The following is a 20009-nucleotide window of genomic DNA, read 5'->3' on the forward strand; positions in this document are numbered from 1 at the left end:
TACGGATGTGTGTGTGTGTGTGTGTGTGTGGGTGTGTGAGATAATGTATATGTACAGTAAATTGTCAATTGTGTCTCTATCGGTAATGTCTCTCTATCACACTTTCTCGCATTCACTCTCTCTCTCTCTCTCTGCTTGCGGATGTGTGTGTGTGTGTGTGTGTGTGTGTGCGTGTGTGTGAGATAATGTATATGTACAGTAAATTGTCAATTGTCAATGTCTCTCTATCGGTAATGTCTCTCTATCAAACTTTCTCGCATTCTCTCTCTCTCTCTCTGCTTACAGATGTGTGTGTGTGTGTGTGTGCGTGTGTGTGAGATAATGTATATGTACAGTAAATTGTCAATTGTCAATGTGTCTCTATCGGTAATGTCTCTCTATCACACTTTCTCGCATTCACTCTCTCTCTCTCTCTGCTTACAGATGTGTGTGTGTGTGATAATGTATATGTACAGTAAATTGTCAATTGTCAATGTCTCTCTATCGGTAATGTCTCTCTATCACACTCTCGCATTCTCTCTCTCTGCTTACGGATGTGTGTGTGTGTGTGGGTGTGTGAGATAATGTATATGTACAGTAAATTGTCAATTGTGTCTCTATCGGTAATGTCTCTCTATCACACTTTCTCGCATTCACTCTCTCTCTCTCTCTCTCTGCTTGCGGATGTGTGTGTGTGCGTGTGTGTGAGATAATGTATATTATAGTAAATTGTCAATTGTCAATGTCTCTCTATCGGTAATGTCTCTCTATCACACTTGTATAATTAGTATAACTTAATTGTAAAAAGTTTTTAAAATTTAACATCTTAATTTTGCCAATGGCGCAGAAATCAGATCAAAATCTTTCATCAGTCATCACTAGCTTACAAAGGCATTTCCTTAACCTATATTCTTATATCACACTGTTTCAACATTTCAACTGATATTCACACAGTATATATATATATATATATATATATATTTATTTTATTAGATGAAACCAAAGTACAGAATAAATAAAGTTGGATGATTTACCTTATTAAAGTAAGTTCAGTTAAATGAGCATGCATAATTGCTTTACTTAAAATTATTTTTATTTGATTTTAATTTTATGATTTGATGTCAAATTTTTACTTGCTTGTACAAAGTAAAGGTACGTGAAAAATTTTGGTTTCCAGATTTCAACAGAAATATCCATTTTGACCATCCCTGAATCCATTTTGTATCTCACATAACTCAAAACGATTAGTCATGAGATTTTGAAATTTTGAATTTAGGACTATTTTAACATCTACCTATGCACCTCCTGATTTGATTGCAATCGACAATCAAGTATCCAAAAAAGCCCAAAATCCATAAACATTAGATTTTGGACTTTTTCTTAACTGCAGTAATAAGCCCTTATTGAGAAACCAGAAAGGTTGTAGACAATCTGACAAGTAACAACAAGTTACTCCTAAAAGAAAAAAAGCAGCAGTGAAATAAAGCAGTAAAATAAAAAATGCATGATAAGTTATATTTTATGAAGTTTGTAATGAAATTGAGATGAATATATGAATATGTAATGCAGTTGATGATCCGAATAAATTGTGACAGCGCTCTTACATACATAGTAGAATAAGGTAAGGCATCCTACTCTATTTATTCGATACTTTGGTTGACCTAATAAAATAAAATAAAAAAACATATATATATAATACCAGTGCAGTGCAAACAGTACTTTTTTCTTAACATATATATTGCAATCTGTTCAACTAGTTAATAATAAGCAGTCCCCTTCCCAGCCTAATCAGGTGAGGATGTAAATGAAGTGCAGTCTAGTATAGATTCTGGCTGACCATTCCTGAGATGTGTGGGTAATTAAACCTCAACCCACCACAGTACACCAGTATCCATTACATAGTATTCAAATCTGTATAAAAGCAATCAATATTTCGAGGTTTTGATCCTGAGAACCTTCAACTTTGAAAATCAACTCTGTTACGAAAGTGATTTGCAATGACAAGTTTACTACTAGACCAGCCTGATGGGGTTATAGAGTACACGTAAATAAACAACTAACATATTTGCAATATAATTTAACTAATATAAGGCAATAATTACCATGTAAATAATTTAACTTCATATAAAAAAAATATATAATAAAATTTGTTACAATAAAATAGTTATTCTTAGGTTTTTATTATTATTTTCATATAGTTTATGTTTTATAGTGTTTATCATGTTACATATGAGTACATGTCTTAAATAATCCAGTGAATGTTCCTGCTTGATAATTAGCTGTGAAGAAAATATTGATCACTGAATACAAACATTAGATATACAGTTATTATGAGATAAGCAGTGATTAAAATAGATAGTGTAGTGGAATTCTGTTCATTAACTGTCAACAATTCAAAAAACATTTTGTATTAGAAATTTAATGATTTCAATATACCGGGTATTTATTCATGTAGTTCAAGCACATTTTTTATCTAAAAGTAGATGTGTATGATTTATGCAAGGAAATGATTTTAAATAAGTTTATTATGGAACTAAAATGTGATAATCAGCGAAAAAATAATCAATAAATCTGTGAAAAATAATATTTATTTAACTGAATATTTTTTTAAAATATTGTTTAAAAATTCAAGTGTATGAGTTACTTGAGTAAATACAATAATATTTAAATAAATTAGTATTTTTTAATTTCCTTAGAAAGCTAAGCATCTAATGCTTAGCAACCACTCTTCTCAGATTGCTTTACACGTGGTTCGTGGCATCTTAGCCGAATGTTATAAATGAAATTATTAGTATTTCCTTAAAGCCAGACTTTTTTTTTAAAGACCTTTTTATTATGTTTATTTTCTATTTAGACTGTCGTCGAATTACAGTTGCATATAACATGAAAATTGTAGCACATGAAAAATGTCAAATCTGATAGATTCAAATCCACAGCCTTTCAGATAAAAGACATTACACCATTTGCTTCAGAGTGTTCATTTGCAAAGCAGCACTTTACTACAACAGACTCAATATAAAATATTGAGTCTGACATTATCGGACAATATTTTATTGTTGTCTGATAATGGTACCATATTTATCTTATTACACTGGTTAAATGCCATATACTCTCTAACACTGTATTTGGATAACTATTTGTTGGTTTACAAGATTATACGTTTCAATCATTATCCCCCTGACAAATTTATTATTTTATAGATCCACACCATTCATCAGTTATAGTTATATTTGTTGCTTGATAAATGCTAAATTATTGTGACCTAATCTGAGATCACAAAATAAAATAAAATTAAAAATTCGATCAACCACTGAATTAAAAAAAAATATTTAAATCTATCATTAAATCTACAATCAAAAATTATAAATTAAATTTTATTTTTAAATAAAATATTATGAGTCTGTTGTAGTAAAGTGCTGCTTTGCAAATGAACACTGATGCAAATGGTAATGTCTTTTATCTGAAAGGCTGTGGATTTGAATCTTTATCAGATTTGACATTTTTCATGTGCTACAAATTTCATGTTATATGCAACTGTAATTGGATGACAGTCTGAATAAAAAATGAACAGAATCAAAAAGGTCTTTTAAAATATAAAAAAAAGGTCTGGCTTTAAGGAAATTCTAATAATTTCATTTATAATATTCAGCTGAGATGCCATTAACCATGTGTAAAGCAATCTGAGAAGAGTGGTTGCTAAAGCTATGATGCTTAGCTTGCTAAGGAAATTAAAAAATATTAATTTATTTAAATACTATTGTATTTACTCAAGTAACTCATACACTTGAATTTTTAAAAAAATATTCAGTTAAAGATTATTTTTTCACTGATTATCACATTTTAGTTCCATTATAAACTTATTTAAAATCATTTCCTTGCATAAATCATACACAACTACTTTTAGATAAAAAATGTGATTGAACTATGAGTAAATACCTGGTATATTAAACTCATTAAATTTCTAATACAAAATGTTTTTTGAATTGTTGACAATTAATGAACAAAATTTCACTACACTATTCTATTTTAATCATTGCTTATCTCATAATAACTGTATATCTAATGTTTGTATTCAGTGATCAATATTTTCTTCACAGCTAATTATCAAGCAGGAACATTCACTGGATTATTTAAAACATGTACTCATATGCAAAATTTAACATGATAAATACTATAAAAGATAAACTATATTAAAATAATAATAAAAACCTAAGAATAACCATTTTATTGTAACAATTTTTATTACTTAAATTTTTATTAAACAAATTTGTTAAGCTTACTTAAACTATATATGAATATTTTTTGAAAAACATTCTTAAAATTTATTTCCACCTCTAAAATATGTTTCTATTTTTGTTTTTTTTGTGGATAAGCCTTCCAGGACTACACAAATATCATTTCATGTAACTTCTTTTTCTTCTAGAAGTTCATAATTCTTCCAGACTGTTTAGCTTATGCATAGAATTTTTGACATCATTTTAATTCTGACTTAATTTTATTAATTATTTTTTCTTCGCCACTTAAAGGGATATTAAAACTGAATTAGCTTTGGTACCTATATTTCAGACCCAAAATGAGAAGCAATTTTTTTGAAAAAAATTATACTTCATTTTTCAATACTTTTACACAATTCTCAATTAAATTAATTTTTTCTTGTTAGGGATCACTTCTTTATAATTCATTTTTTCTTTAATTTTCCCCACAGAATAAAGAAGCCATAAATCAAATATTGTTATATTTAAAATTTGGGAATTTAGATGTTTAAATCTTATTTGGTAATAATCAACACAATCAATAAAAGAACCTCTTGATATTAGGGCCCCAAAAGTTTGAGGTCCAAACATTTTGGATCTCAAAGTTTATTTAATTTTGGTGAGAATTAGTGTTATAATGTCTTTTTAATTTAGAAAAAAAAATGCAAGAACATATGACCTTTTTAAGGTTCTTTTATTTAACAATTTTTTAGAATTTTGTTTTTTATTGTACAATTCTTTATGACTTACAACACTACTTTTTGACCGGCAGTCATGGAATACTTTGCCAGGTTTTTTAGTTTCCAATATTTTTTTCTTAAAACTAAATTATTTTACCTAAAACAAAAACTGTATCACTTGAAATTTAATATTTTCTTCATAAAAAAAACTTTTGAAAATTAAAATAGTCATTAAAGAAAAAACACCAAAACCATAATCTTATTTTCAACTTTAATTATTTAAAAGTATGAGATGTTACTTTTTGACTTTACAACAGTTTTCTTTTTTCTTCTAATAAGATTAATTTCAATTCTGATGAAGGTACAGTAATTTTGAATCTTATTACCAATCCTACAATGTTTGCAATCATTTTTTTTACCAAAATAGTGGGCAGTCACATGTAAATTAATTCACTACAATTTTTCCTGTGCAACTGCAGGGTGAGAGAGCTACTAAAGTTTTAGCAGAGTATGTTTTAAGTGTGGGAATGGCAGCATTGGTTTAGTAAATTAGAAATTGGATCCCCTTCTTGCTACATCTATTAAATGTACATGTGTAAAATTACTCAAATCACACCATGAATACATTAACAGTATATTTAATTTGCATAATGATCAGGCCTATTATATCTGGTAATTAACTTAAAACCAAATTGCTACAAACTAAACACAGTTGCAATATGTAACATTTTACGAATGAAATGAAAATGTAAATTAAAAAAAATTCTATACAAAGGTGGATCAATAAGCACACATGTTTGAAGACAGGTGAGGTTGCTGAGGAAAGTTAGCATTACTACAGTATACTACCATCTATCAAACTATGCAATTTACAATTTCAAACTAATTCTTAGGTTAGTTTTTATTTGGCAGCCATTTCTATTTGGTGTTTTTTAATTCAATGGAAAAAGAACAATATCAATCCATAATTTGCTTATTTTACTACAGTGAATTAATAGACCGATAAAACAAGAAATTGAAACAGACATGGCAAAGAAAAAAGTGCTGTTTCATCACCACAACCTACTAGTTCACTCATCCAGAATTGTTGCAGCCAATTGCATGAATCGCACTATAAATTGCTGCTCCACCCACCGTACATGCCCAACCTGGCTCCGTATGACTTCTTTCTGTTCTCCAACATGAAACTGTAGCTTGCAGGAAAAAAATTTGCCTCAAACAAAGAGATTGTTGTTGAGACAGAAGCCTGTTTTGAAGAGTGTGACAAATCGTATTTTTTTGAGGGCTTAAAAAATGGCAGGGAAAATGGGAAAAGTGTATTCTGTTAAAAGGAGATTATGTTGAAAAAATAAAAGTTTTGTCAAAAACTTACATTTTCATTCCCAGCACAGGTTACTTGTTGATCCGCTCTTGTATTTACATTAGCAAATTTTTCATATTTTTACAAAAGATGTTTGAAGTGAGCAGTAATGCCCTTTTGTGCTCAAATGACCCTATTGATGTAAATCATTGTAGTCAATACCATTGATTTCTTGATGAATGTTTGTCTTCAGTTCATCAATACTAAGGGGATTCCCACAAATTACACGCTTCAAAGGAAAGAATCCTGGGGAACATGAAGGCCACCCTCTGCCGACGGTTTGTTCTAATGTAAAAGCCAAATGAATGCAGGTAGTGAATTGTTTGATGTATGACACACTGTTTCAACTTGTTCAAAGAATTCAGTCTTGAAAGAAGCTGTACTCTTTTCCTCAATTTGTTAACTGAACAGTAGAATTCTTTTAAAATTATATGGTACACTTCTGTACTGAAAAAATATTGATCCCACTGTGATTATCACAAACAGCACACCATATACTAATTTTTTCACCATGAAGTGAATGCTCAAACATCCAGTGAGGATTTTCAGTCATCCAATTCCTGGTGTTGTGTAAATTAACATGCCCAGATAAATGAAACTATGCCTCATCTGATATGAAATAAGCAATGGGTCTGTCTGTCCATCAACAATATTATTGAGAAGCCAGTCACAAACAATAAGATGTTCCAGACAGTTTATTTTCTAACGTTGTCACATGATATGGTTATTAATTTAAGTCATGAAGAATCTTATGGTAAGATACACATTTTACATCACTTTGTTATGTTAACTTATGTATTGATTTTTTCAAACTAGCAGAGATTTTTCTTTATATATTGGCTACAATCTCTGTAGTCCTAATGGAAGGTGTACGCTATTCTACATAGGTGTAGACGCTGTTGTAATCAATTTTTAACCAAATTGTATATGCTATTCTTTGTTGGAATCCTGAATATTTTTTGTAAATATTAGACACATTCCTTGAAAAAATCTAGAACGTATATATTCTTCTACTGTAGCAATCCTTTAACTCAACTGAATTAAGGCATTTTAGAAAAACAAAAATATATTGCACTGAAGCACGAACAGCTTACAACTGACAACAGATGAGAGAAATAATATACACAATCAAAAATGGCACTAGTATAGCAGCAGCATTAAAGGCGATACTCAATAACTGTAATTCAAGCTACCTTGGTTCAGTTTTAAGTGGTTTAACCAATATATTGTACAGGGTCATTCACGGGAACCGGATGTTTTTAAAATAATCATAAAAAATTGAATATTTACTTTAAAAAAGTTTTATTGGTACTGAAACACTTGTTAAATCAAAATATTTGTTACTTACTCATGAACGAAAAATTATGTCCAGCAAGTGATGTCCATTTTGGGCAATACATTGTTGCAGCCTTTCACGGTAACTGGCCTCAATTCTTTGCAGCATGTCTACATCAATCTGGGTGACGTGATGACAAATTGCGATCTTTAGGTCCTCTAATGTACGCGGTTTATTGTCAAACACATGCGATTTCAGAAACCCCCACAGAAAAAAATCACAACTACTCAAGTCAGGGGACCTAGGGGGCCAAGGAATGTTGCCGAACCTGGAAACGATCCGTCCCGGAAACAAGTTATGGAGAATAGCCATCGTTGCCCTTGCTGTGTGTGCTGTAGCTCCATCCTGCTGGAATAACACATTTTGAAAATCGATTCCCCAGTTTTGTAACTCAGGGATGAAAAACATATTCAACATCGTAATGTAATGATCGGCTGTTACAGTTACGGCAGCGTCATTTTCTTCAAAAAAATATGGTCCAATAACACCGACCTTTTCTATTGCACACCAGACAGTCACCTTTGGGCTATGAAGAGGTCTCTTGTGAAGCTGATGCGGGTTTCTTTCTGCCCGATACTGGCAATTCTGTTTGTTGACGAAGCCATTCAGATGAAAATGGTCTTCGTCACTCATTAACAATAACAAATTTTCATTTTCTTCAAAAACGGTAAGCATTTGTCGACAAAATTGTAATCGCTGCGTGAAATTTTGCTCGTTTAACTGCTGCACGACGGCTATCTTGTAAGGATGGAAATGCAGGATGTATGCGGAATTCGTCTTACCGTACTTGTGCTCATTTGAAGCGCTGCTGAATGCCTCTGAATAGAGCGGCGTGGGCTTCTGACAACGGCTTCCCGAACTCGTTCGATGTTCTCCGGAGTGCTAGCAGTTCGTCAGGGACCCGGTGGTTTTTTCTTCAATATTGAATCACTTGTTCGAAGGTTGTTTACCCATCGCAATATTGTGTTACGAGAAGGGACACTTGCATTACGATAGATATTAAACTGACGGCGGAAATCTCGCTGAACAGCAGTTACAAATTCGCCATTTCGCACAAAACTGTCATACGCATATGCATTTAAGTAAGTAATCATTTACTTTTAATAGAACAAATTTATAATTTCACTGATTTACATGGGTAATTTTTTAAACAAGTTTTTGACAACATCAATAATGTAGGATATTGTCACTTGGTTTATAACCTTCATCAGACTTAGAACTGATAGTGCAATTTCAATTAAAATTTGTTCAGTTACTATTTTTTTTTTTAGGACAGCTAGTTCTTTGTGGGATAAATTTTTAGTAATAGGATTGTACAGCTGCTTTTCATATGCCACATACATAGGAAAGAATGTGGTATATAGTGTGAAGCAACAAACTGAAGTATTCCTTTTTGGGGAAAAATTATATTTACTTGGTAATGATACTGTTCATTGATGCATTTTATTTTAGCTAACTATAAATTATATAACAAACTTATTATTATTTATATTACAAAAAAAAATAGTTTTTTAAAAATATTTTTCTACAGTTGTATTATAAAGTCTGAATTAGGTGGCTGGAACCTGTATCATACTGAAATAGATTTTCATTATAATAAAGGTGTTTAACTAATCAAAAAGCCTACTCTTTTCAACCACTGACCAATTTTTACTTACTGTTTTTTGATGAGTTTAATCAGATTAAATAGCTACACTCGCTAAGGATCATATCATAACTTACTTCACACTCATGCATTAATGGCTATCATTATAGCTCACTGCATACTGTAATATTTATTAAAAACAAAATAATTTTGGTTTTTTTTTAGAACATGTCATTTTGCAGTTTATATAAATTTTTAAATAATAATTATGCTAAATAAAAGCATGATTTTTGAGATGGGCCTCCATCCCACTCTGACTTGAACCCTCACCAATATCATAAAATAATGTTATGGTTCTACAATTTTATCTTTCTTTTATTTTACTTTAGTTTCTATAAATACATTTTAACATATATCTATCAGATGTTTTCTCTGTTCTTACTAGTTTTGGTGCTTGTTTTTTTTTTTATTTCCTTCCTGATGTTTTAATAATAAAACTGTTTTTTTTATTTCTTTTTAATTTTATTCAAAAACAAATTGCCTTATAATTTCTTTTGTCAGTTCTAGTTTTTTAACACTTAAAAACCTTTTGCTTTTTTCTTCTAAGTTATCTTAATGACATTAGGATAACTTACCTTTTACTTTTTTACTTATAACTTTTTTACTTTTAAGAGGTAAAGTAAATCTTAATAAAATATCCTTTGTTTGATTGAACTTCTACAAGTTTTTAATCTGGAGCAAAATATAAAAGATGTACTACTGCTACCAAACTTTCCAATTCTATTATTTTGAATTACCATATCTGTTATTGTTAGAAAAATTATACTTTTATTCTAAGTTAATTTTTGTTACTCATTTCACCCTCTTTTGTAATCTTTTGCCTGTGATTTGTCAATTAAAGTTGTTTAAGTTCTAATCAAAATAAAGGTTTTAATATGATAGATACTTTTTACTAAGTTTAAAAGTCAATAATAATAGTAAATAAAACTATTACTCTTTTACTTTTGAAAAATCATGAAATCTCATTAGAATAAATACCCCATGTACAGAACAAAGTATATATTGAATACTAGCCTGAAATTTGCATTTTAAGTGAACCACCAATGATGAATTGCTCCATTATTTATTTACAAATACAGTTTTTTATTCACTAGTATGTGCTGAATTTTGCTTTTCTATAATGTATATTTATATATTTTTAATATAGGTCAAATAAATTGTAACTTTGTAACTACTAACATAATAAAGAATACTAAGAAAATATAATATATTGATTTTGTAGCAGATTTAAAAAAATCAAAATATACTTGAGAAAGAAATATTTTTAAAATGTAAGCTTTATTTTAGCAGATTCAATTAAATTTTGTGAAAAATAACCTCAATTCCTTTACGTACCAGAATTTTTTGTTATCCAAAAGCTATCCCCTTCAGTTAATCCCAAAATCTTTTTCAAATTTTATTTCCTTTAATTTTTATTACCTAAAATCTTTACATCTATTTATAACATATAAATGACAAATGCATTTCCCTCCATTGAAATTTCAAGAATTACCATTAAAATTAAATACACAATTCCAATGGTCTTTAGAACTTTTTTGCAAATTCAAAATTCATCCTGAGATTAAGATTTTACATAAAGGTTTTTTTATTCTGTAAAGAAATTAAATAACAAAAATCTATTTTTACACCAGTGAAAAAATACCAGACACTGCTAAAATTTTTAATCTTGTAGACTACCAATATCTAATTTAAATAAGTTCATTTTTCACATGTTCACATAAAACAAGTTTTGTTATTCATGCATAATCTTGTACATACAATAGAACAGTCACAAATTGAGATAGAAACCAAATTAAAATAAAAAAATACACTTATTATTACTTAAATCAATCTAACTCGACAAACTAAACTCAAACACACTAATCACCATGTGCTATCATGTTTAAGTTGTGAGCTACACTGAAAGTAATGAGCGAGAGCGCCAGTTTTGGATGATCCTGCTAACCACTGATGCAAACTCAGATGTATCGGCAAGCTGACCATGTAAGTTGTAAAATGATGCCGCATTTATGTCTTTGAGACTAATAGTTAGGGAGTTATTAAGACAGGATGATATAGACCTTTTCGTTACGCTACAAATTTCTGTTCTGGTATGTTTCAGTGTGATTTTAAAGACCTTTCACGTCAAAAAAAAAATCTGGTAAAAGCCCTTTCTTTAGCCTCAGTTTTGTATGCAATGTGTAGATAACATGAAAATAAAACACACAAACTGGGAATAACTTAAACATATAAAATTTTAATTATATATTACGCTAAATAGATAGCACCAGTTGTGAAATATTATCTCAATTGTCCACCTTACAAAAATGTAAGTAAAAATTTAAATCTAATATAGCTAATATACCAATAATATAGTTGAACCAATTTTGATAACAATACTAAAATAAGATTTAGTTTTCTCAAAACTTCACTTCTGCATACCATTTAGTTATAACTCTCAGAACATAATTTAATGGAAAATAACCTTTCTGTGTCCATTTTCATAACACACCAATCTTATCATAACCTTTACCTTACCCCTAAATTTTCTGTTGCTAAATATCACTTCTTACATCAATGTTTCTCACTCCATATCTTCTTGTATCCCTTTTAGTGCTCTCAAGGATTTCATTTCTCTGACTTTATAGTTGTTCATTCTCTACATCACTGGAGAATGTTGGCTTTTTTCCAGTACCTTCTGTTTCCATGAAAAATGATTTAAGCACAAACACATTTTGCAGTCATCTAAATTTACAATTTTTTCCCTTTTAAAAAATCTAACTACCTGAACGTGTAAAACTTTTGAACACTCACACAGTTTGCCATTCCTGCACAGCACTCTCTTTTTCTATTATCATATCTCTTCCAAAAATATTCAGTTTGTTCTCTATATTTATTTTATGACTGCAATTTCATCACATCAATCAAAACACTAAGCCAATTTTTTACATTTTCTACTTTTTCTGCTGTTATCATAACATCAGCAAAAGACATTTTATCTTCACTTCACACAATGATGATAAAATAAAATTAAGTTATAAAATCCTTAAAGAGTTAATTTTTATAAACCTTCTAAAATTTTACTTAATTCTTTTTGCTTAATTATTCACTCCTTTCATTGCAATGCTGAACAATAAATATAAAACTTCCATCATTACAGATGAAGAGTTCTTACTCTAATCTACGGAGTTCCTTAATCATTTATCTGCATTCTTTCTCAATAATATGATACCAATTTCAATTTAGTCATTTTTTTCTAGTACTTTTTCCTACTCAAAGAATCATAAAATGTTCTCTAAATTATATCAACAACCGACTTTATGTAAAACATTCTTAATTTTTTTCCGCCAGAAAACCAATGGCCAAAATTAAATCCACTGCGTTATCTAATCTATTTGGCATGAAACCACACACATTGCGTTTCCTAACTTCACACAAAATGTATGTAGGAAATGAGACCATTAAATCACACTGTACTTATTAAATTTATAACAAAGGACACACAAAAGAGGTAATATCTTTACATTTGTAGACTTATTAGATGGCAACAATTTAACTAGTCTGTCTTTAAAATTTAATGGGAAATATTAAAAATACACGAAGAAGAAAGTTTATAACAAATTTAAGAACCTACATCCAACATGTACTTCAACAATCTTTTGACAAAAATACTATTTTTAGCAACTGCATTATAATTTTCCTATTTTTTAAAATAATTTTTCCAACTCCTGGTTGTAAAATTCATGACTTTCAGTGATAGCATTATTATTTCACTTACCTGCTCAAGATATATTTATAAATACAAACTACTCTAAAAATTTCCTTTGATAAAAAAATTTTCCAGTTAATAATGGAAAACTACATTAGTAGTCAGTATGAAGTTTTTGAGTTACTAATTTTAATCAAAACAAATGAAATTTTATAAGCTATCACAGATTTACATTTAAAAATTTAAATGGAGTGAAAAAGACAAAAGTGTGCTTTAATTTTATTTTATAAAATTTCCTTTATATTAGATAATATAATGAAGCAAAAATAAATACAATTAATGCAATTTTGTTACGCTGAATAGTTTATTATAATAAAAAATGTATATTCTTAATTAATTATTACCAAATTATTAAAAACCATAATCATCTTTTGAATGATAATACTTATAAATTTGATGTTTTAATTTTATTAATATAATTAAATATTTAGTGAAAGTAATAAACTACACTTAATAATAATAATACAAAATCAGTAATGTATATATAATTAAGCAATTAATTAGTTTTAATTAGCACGGAAAAATGAAATAAATACATTGTATATTCTTAGAAGATAATTACAAAGAAAAATTTCAAATATATAATTAATAAGAAATTATTAATGTAATAATAATTATTATTATTATTGGTTTAACAATGACCACGATCCTGTACACGTTTACGAGGTGCAGCTTTAATAATGCTATCAACCCTAAGTATCATTTCAGCAGCTTCAGCAGCAGACAAAAGTACTTGTCTTTTAACCACAAATGATTCAGTAATTCCTAGTTCTTTCATACAACCGATCTTTCCAATATCCATATCTGTAACGACAATTAATAAATTTATATCACTGGTTGACAAGAAAAAAGCACAATTAAAGATACGACTACTGGAGATCAATTTCTTATTAATTTATAATAATGTATAAATTTCAATTCTACTAATTAAGCCACATAGTGCAGAATATTATTTTAATTTTTCATGTATGTACTTTTATGGGATCCTGTATCCTCACTCATGATTGAAATAATTCTGTTATCGAGTAATAAAAATACTAAAATAATGAAGACTGCATATGTACACAAGTGCTGCTGTCTGTTACAATTTTTATAAGCCTGTCTCCCTCAAACACTGTTTGATGGTTTATCAAACTGAAATTTTGTTCACATTTACATATGTAATATTTTTATAATATATTAATTTTATGTAATCTTTATAAATTTGTAATACAGTGCACTCGTGATTATCCAAATTCTGGTTAACCGAGCTAGTTACAGGAAGATAAAACATAAATATAAAGCAAGATAATCAAGGCGGGAAGCGACATTCATATGCTTCACATGCAATGTCTCCTCTCCAACTGAGTTCAGAAATCATCGGGGTTCACCCATCAATCTTTGCATAGTCACAGTCACCTGTCAGTTTCAGAAATCTCTGCGGTTGCACTAAATGTGGTTGTGTTAGTGTGTTGAAGCCTGTACTTTTACTGAATTCTGTGTTGCGCTATGAGTAGAAAACAAGAGTTGTAGTTTCTCTTGAAATGAAATTTAATGCAATAAAACGGTTGGACAATGGCGAGTCAATTAAAAAGGTCACTGTTGATTTGGCAGTTGGGAAAGTGACTGTTGAGGATTGGAGACATAACTGGAAAGAGATTGAAAAATTTGTAAACAAAAGTGCGAGTAGAGGTAACAGTTTGAGTCAAAATACTGAAGAAGGACAACTATGAGCAGATGTCTGAAGCACTTTTTCTGTGGTTTTCGCAGCTACGAAGGATGGGCAGTCCTGTAAGTGGGTCATTGCTTCAAGCTAAAACGCTTGAGTTCCACCAGGTGTTTAAAGACAGCGAGGAAACATTCACTGCAAGTGAAGTGTGGATGGACAGATGGAAGAAGAAATATGGCATAAGGCAGCTGAATACTAGTGGGGAGAAAGTGTCAGTTGACTCATCTACAGGTGTGGAATTTCAGTCTAAAATGGAAGAAATTTCAAGGAAAGATTAACATCAGAAGAAATTTTTAACTCTGATGAGACTGGTCTTAACTTTTGAATGCTACCTTTAAAAACCTTAGAAGTAAAACCTTAAAAAACTGCTTGTGGATTTAAAGAAAATAGAGCAAGTCACTACTCTGAGTACCTGCAACGTTTCTGGTTCTTTGAAACTAAGTCCTCTGCTTATTGGAAAATCTAAAAACCCAAGAGCCTTTAAAAATAAAGTCAACTGACTGACTACCAACAATGTACCGCAATCAAAGAAGTGCATGAATGGATTAGTGACTAGTACTTTAATGAATTTGTTCCTGTCACTGAAGCATTTTTAAAGAAAAGTAAGCTCCCCAGGAAAGCTATTTTATTATTGGAAAATGCGCTATCTCACCCAGATGCCAAAGAATTGTGTAGTGGTGATAGTAAAGCCCCCTAATGTGACATCACTTATATAAAATCTCTAGACCAGGGGTTAGTAGAAAAGAGAAATTACTGGCAAAGGCTATTCCAGACGTTGATCGCAAAATTAGATGAAGGAATGACTGTTAGGGAGGCCTTAAAGAAAGTCACCTTAAAAGATGTAGCATACTGGATTGGTTCAGCGTGGGATGAGATGAAAACCACTTCCATTCAAAAATCTTGGAAGAATTTATTTGGCTTAGAAGGACCCCCCCCCCCCCAAAGTGCCAGAACAGGATAATGTAAATGAACTAGTGCAACTAGCCAATGAGCTACCTGTTGAAGATCAAATCAACAGCGAAGATATTCGTGATTGGTACAATGAAGACCAACGATAAGACAATTATTGAAGAGTGCACACCACATGATATACCGTCTCTACAGTGTTGGCATAAATGCACATCATCTAACAGCACAGAGGCTGAATCAAAAATCAATCTGACTTTTTACAAAAAAAATAATCTTACGTTTCTACATGCTTACAGGTCTGTAATTGTTTATTTTACATTTTTTCTTACAATACACTAATTCTGTATATTTTTAACTAGTTTTTTCGTTATTTTTAGCCCAACAGCATACTTAACCTCCATTTCGTTTTTCTGTATCTGAAGTGGTCTCAGTCCCAATTACCTCTGATAACTGCGAGTCTACTGTATTTCTAAATCTGAATTAATATCACAAATAGAATCTTTATTATTTACTAGATTGTCTTCCGTATCAGATAAATGTAATTTATTATTTTTGTAATTTCTATCATATTTAAGAAATCTAGTTTTAAAAGATTTATTTGTTTTTCCTATATAAATACCATATAATCATTATTTTTGTTTTGTAGATATTTTATTATGTGGTTATTAGATTTGTATGTTAGTTTTGATGTTTCTTATTAAAAGTTTTAGTAATGTTTTCAATGATATTATTTAAATATAAAATACTTGATGTACATTTCTTCACTCTTTTGTGTCTTATGTATCGGTTGAAGATAGTTTATTATTTTTATTGTTTAGATAGTTGTTTATAAATATTATTAATTACAGTAGTATCATATCCATTTTCAACCTCTATATTATTTTATGATGTTTATTTCATTATTTAACTTTTTTTTGTTATTATGAGAGGTTATTTTAAAGATAACCTAAAAAGTTAACGTAAAGACCATTTCATTGTAAAAAAGATTATCCTGAAAACTTTATAAATATTTTTTTCCTCTTAAACTACAAACTATTTCTCAATAAAATCGCCACATGAATTAAGACATAGTGATAAGCCAGCTTCAATATACCCTCATCATATTCTTCTGCCACCAATTCGTTTAGCCACTGATTAACCTTTCACCACCTTTCTGAAGCCTAAAAGGTCACGAACAATGCGACCAGTAATAGCTCTTGAAACATCAGGAAAAAGAAAAGCCAGGTCGGAAATCATTGAGTAATGATCTTTTCTGATTTCATCATCAACACGTTTCAAAAAGTCCTCAGTGATTATAGGGGGTCTCCCTGAACGTTCTTCATCATACACATTAATTCTGTTATTTCTAAACCTTTCACACCATTTTTGGACGTTTCTTTCATTGAAAACATTATCACTGTACACAGCAACCAACTAACTGCCTATGAATTTCAGCCAGCTTAACGTTTTGATGGTTTAAAAAACATATGACTCCACAAATTTCACAGTCAGTGGCAATATCGATTTTCCTATTCATTTTATAACGTAATAACTCAAATGTAATCAAAGATACTAAAACGCTACATCTTATAGACAACAATGCAGTGTGTACATTACGCATAGCCATGAACGACACAAATTTACCAAATTTAAGGAGAGAATTTTCCAGCAGTCTTTACTTTAGAGATATCCCTCGTATGTTTGTATTTGTTCTATTAATCATATCTTTATAAGTGATTTTACTATTAAAAGAATATCTTATGTATGAGATTTCTACTATCAGCAATTATGTCAGAAATATATTTACAGGAGTTTGAGAGTAAATTAGTACATGTTATTACTCATACACACAGTTTTAATAAGGACACGATATGTAGATATTCAACATACCATTGGTGTGTTGGTGGTATGTTTGATGGGTTATATATAATGACAATACCAACAGAGTAAATATTTTTTCTATTTGCCATTTTTTTCTATTTTTTCCATTCATGAATTTTTGAAATTCTTTTTCTAATAGTGATTACTTGTTTATTACTTAAAAGTTATCCTTTTAATACTTTGGAGAGTCAAGTAATAATTCAGATGTGTAATACCTTAAATTATATTACTCATAAATTTTTCTTTTCTTTTGGTGAACAACATCATAAAAAATATAGACCTATGGTGTACATCAAATGCAGTACTTAATTACAATTTCATTAACAAAATTTGGTGGAAATTTGTATACTCTATGCTATAGAGTAACATATACAACCCAGGTCAATGACCCAAATCCTATATTAGGTTTTTATTTCACTATAATCAAATATCTCGAGTTCCCCCGAGGGGAGAAGATCCCACCTCGTAGCGTGTCCGGTCGCTACACCACCCCCTCCGTTCTCCTAGCCAGTAGTGGCTTTAACGGAGGACATCTTCTCGCCCTCAAACTGACTGCGCACCACAGCTTTCTGGTCAGGCCCCGCAGAGATGCCCCGAGGGACATCTGCATCGGTAAAATTCACCCAGAGATAGTTTTAGTGTTTATGCCTTCAGAAAGAAGACAACGGACACCTGCAGCTACCACGTCGCCCTCAAGAACTAAGCTAGAAGCCTAACCGCGGAACAAAGACCCCGCGCCTAGCACTAACTATTAATGAGCCAATTTATTGAATGTCTCAGATCCAAGCAATAACCACTATAACAAAACTTTCCCACTAAAAAGCTTAACACAGTGAAATTTAGACCTAGTTCCCTTAAAGAACCCCGCTTACTACTCGTATGAGTTTCCTAACTGACTCCGCTCCGGTCTGCCCGGGAGAGGAGAATGAACACCTACTCCCACACAGCTCCATCGCGCAGTCCTGCGTGACATTCACCATCTATCGTAAACCGCCGTCAAAACGCCGCTGCATACCACTGAAGCGGCACCCAGAGACGCCTCGCCGACAATGTCGTTAGCTCACAAAATGCTCCCGTCGAAGCGCGACCGCACCCCCCGGGACAAGGATAACCATGCCCGTTGGCCAGTAGAAGAATCAGCCCACCTAGCTTGCCAAGAATCAAAACCTTGGTCTTCGATTTCCCGCATACGCCCGGAGGTAAGACAGGCCTGCCTTCTTTGAAATAAACCGCTGGCTACGCTCTGTAGCCGACTATAATCAAACAATTTAATCAGGAGATATTGTGAATTGATTGACAAATGGTAACGGTTTCTTTATTTTCAAGTCCCTTTTTCAAATCACCCTTGTCAGCTCTCTAGGAGGTTTTTTTTGGAATTTTAGACTTTCCTACGATTCTTAATGCTACGGAACTTTCTTGGTATCAAGATTGAAGTTTCTGTTATAGAACTTTTTTTTTAAATATTGAAATAAATAATTCTGTTCCTTTTCTTTAACAAATGTTCATTATTATTGTTAATTTATAAATATTGTAATTCCAACATTATTAAGTATCTTACCATATGTTTCATTTCCTTGTGTATGTGCAGCACGGAACTCGCTTATTAATTGTGCAGAATCATAACCAGCATTATCAGCAATAATAATAGGTAACATCTGTAATGCTCTTGCGAATGCTTCCATAGCAACAGCTTCTTTGCCGGGTGTTTGGGTAGCCTCACTCTGTACAGCACAAGCCATTAACATTTCACTACAACCTGCAAAAAGTTAAAATACATTAAACAATATTAAGAAAACTTAAAGTTAGATAATATACAGAATGATTAGTTTTAAGAGGGATTGAACCAAATCTTTTAATGTAACAAACATCAAGATGTATTAAGTTAAACGTATATAGCTTTCATCAACTGCTGTTTTTTTTTTTTTAATAATGTAATTCCAGCTGAAGTCGTAACAAACAGTTTTACAACATCGTTCAAAGTATAATCATAAAAAGTAACAAATGTGAAAAGCAACACCAGCCACACTCAGATAGTACTACACTAAGTGACAGCAACAAAACAGTGTATCTAAACAAACTTGGTGCTCATTTCTTACATTGACACCAATCATAAAAGCATAATATCATGTTCATATCACAAACATGCATCACTATCATAAAAGTATTTTACGAAATATATTTTCTGTTAATGTAAAAATAATGCTGACCTCCTCCATAAACAACTCTTGTTTATTATGATATTTTTTTTAATTTACGCATTCATATTACAAAACAGACATAATTCAAATTTAAAAAAAATTTGTTTAAGTAGGTGTATTTGAATGGATACATGTTTAAAAATGTACAAAATCTGTACATCTGAAAATCTTTAGAATCTAAAGTCATTCTTTAAATCTAAAATAAAACCTTATATGAATATTACTAATTATATTGCAGTATAGGTTCTTTTCATAAATTGAAAATTTGGATTATTGAATTTGTCACAGGGTAGAAATAAATCCTGGGTAGAAATGCCACAATATATCTGTTAT

At 30.7% G+C, this 20009-nt stretch overlaps 1 pseudogene; it reads right to left on the reverse strand.

Annotated features, from left to right (window-relative positions):
* Window positions 1–13281: 13281 nt before the first annotated feature.
* LOC142330947 (T-complex protein 1 subunit beta-like) overlaps window positions 13282–20009 on the reverse strand; it is a 41156-nt pseudogene continuing 34428 nt past the window's right edge.

This window comes from Lycorma delicatula, chromosome 10, assembly GCF_047948215.1.
Source record: "Lycorma delicatula isolate Av1 chromosome 10, ASM4794821v1, whole genome shotgun sequence".
Lineage (NCBI taxonomy): Eukaryota > Metazoa > Arthropoda > Insecta > Hemiptera > Fulgoridae > Lycorma > Lycorma delicatula.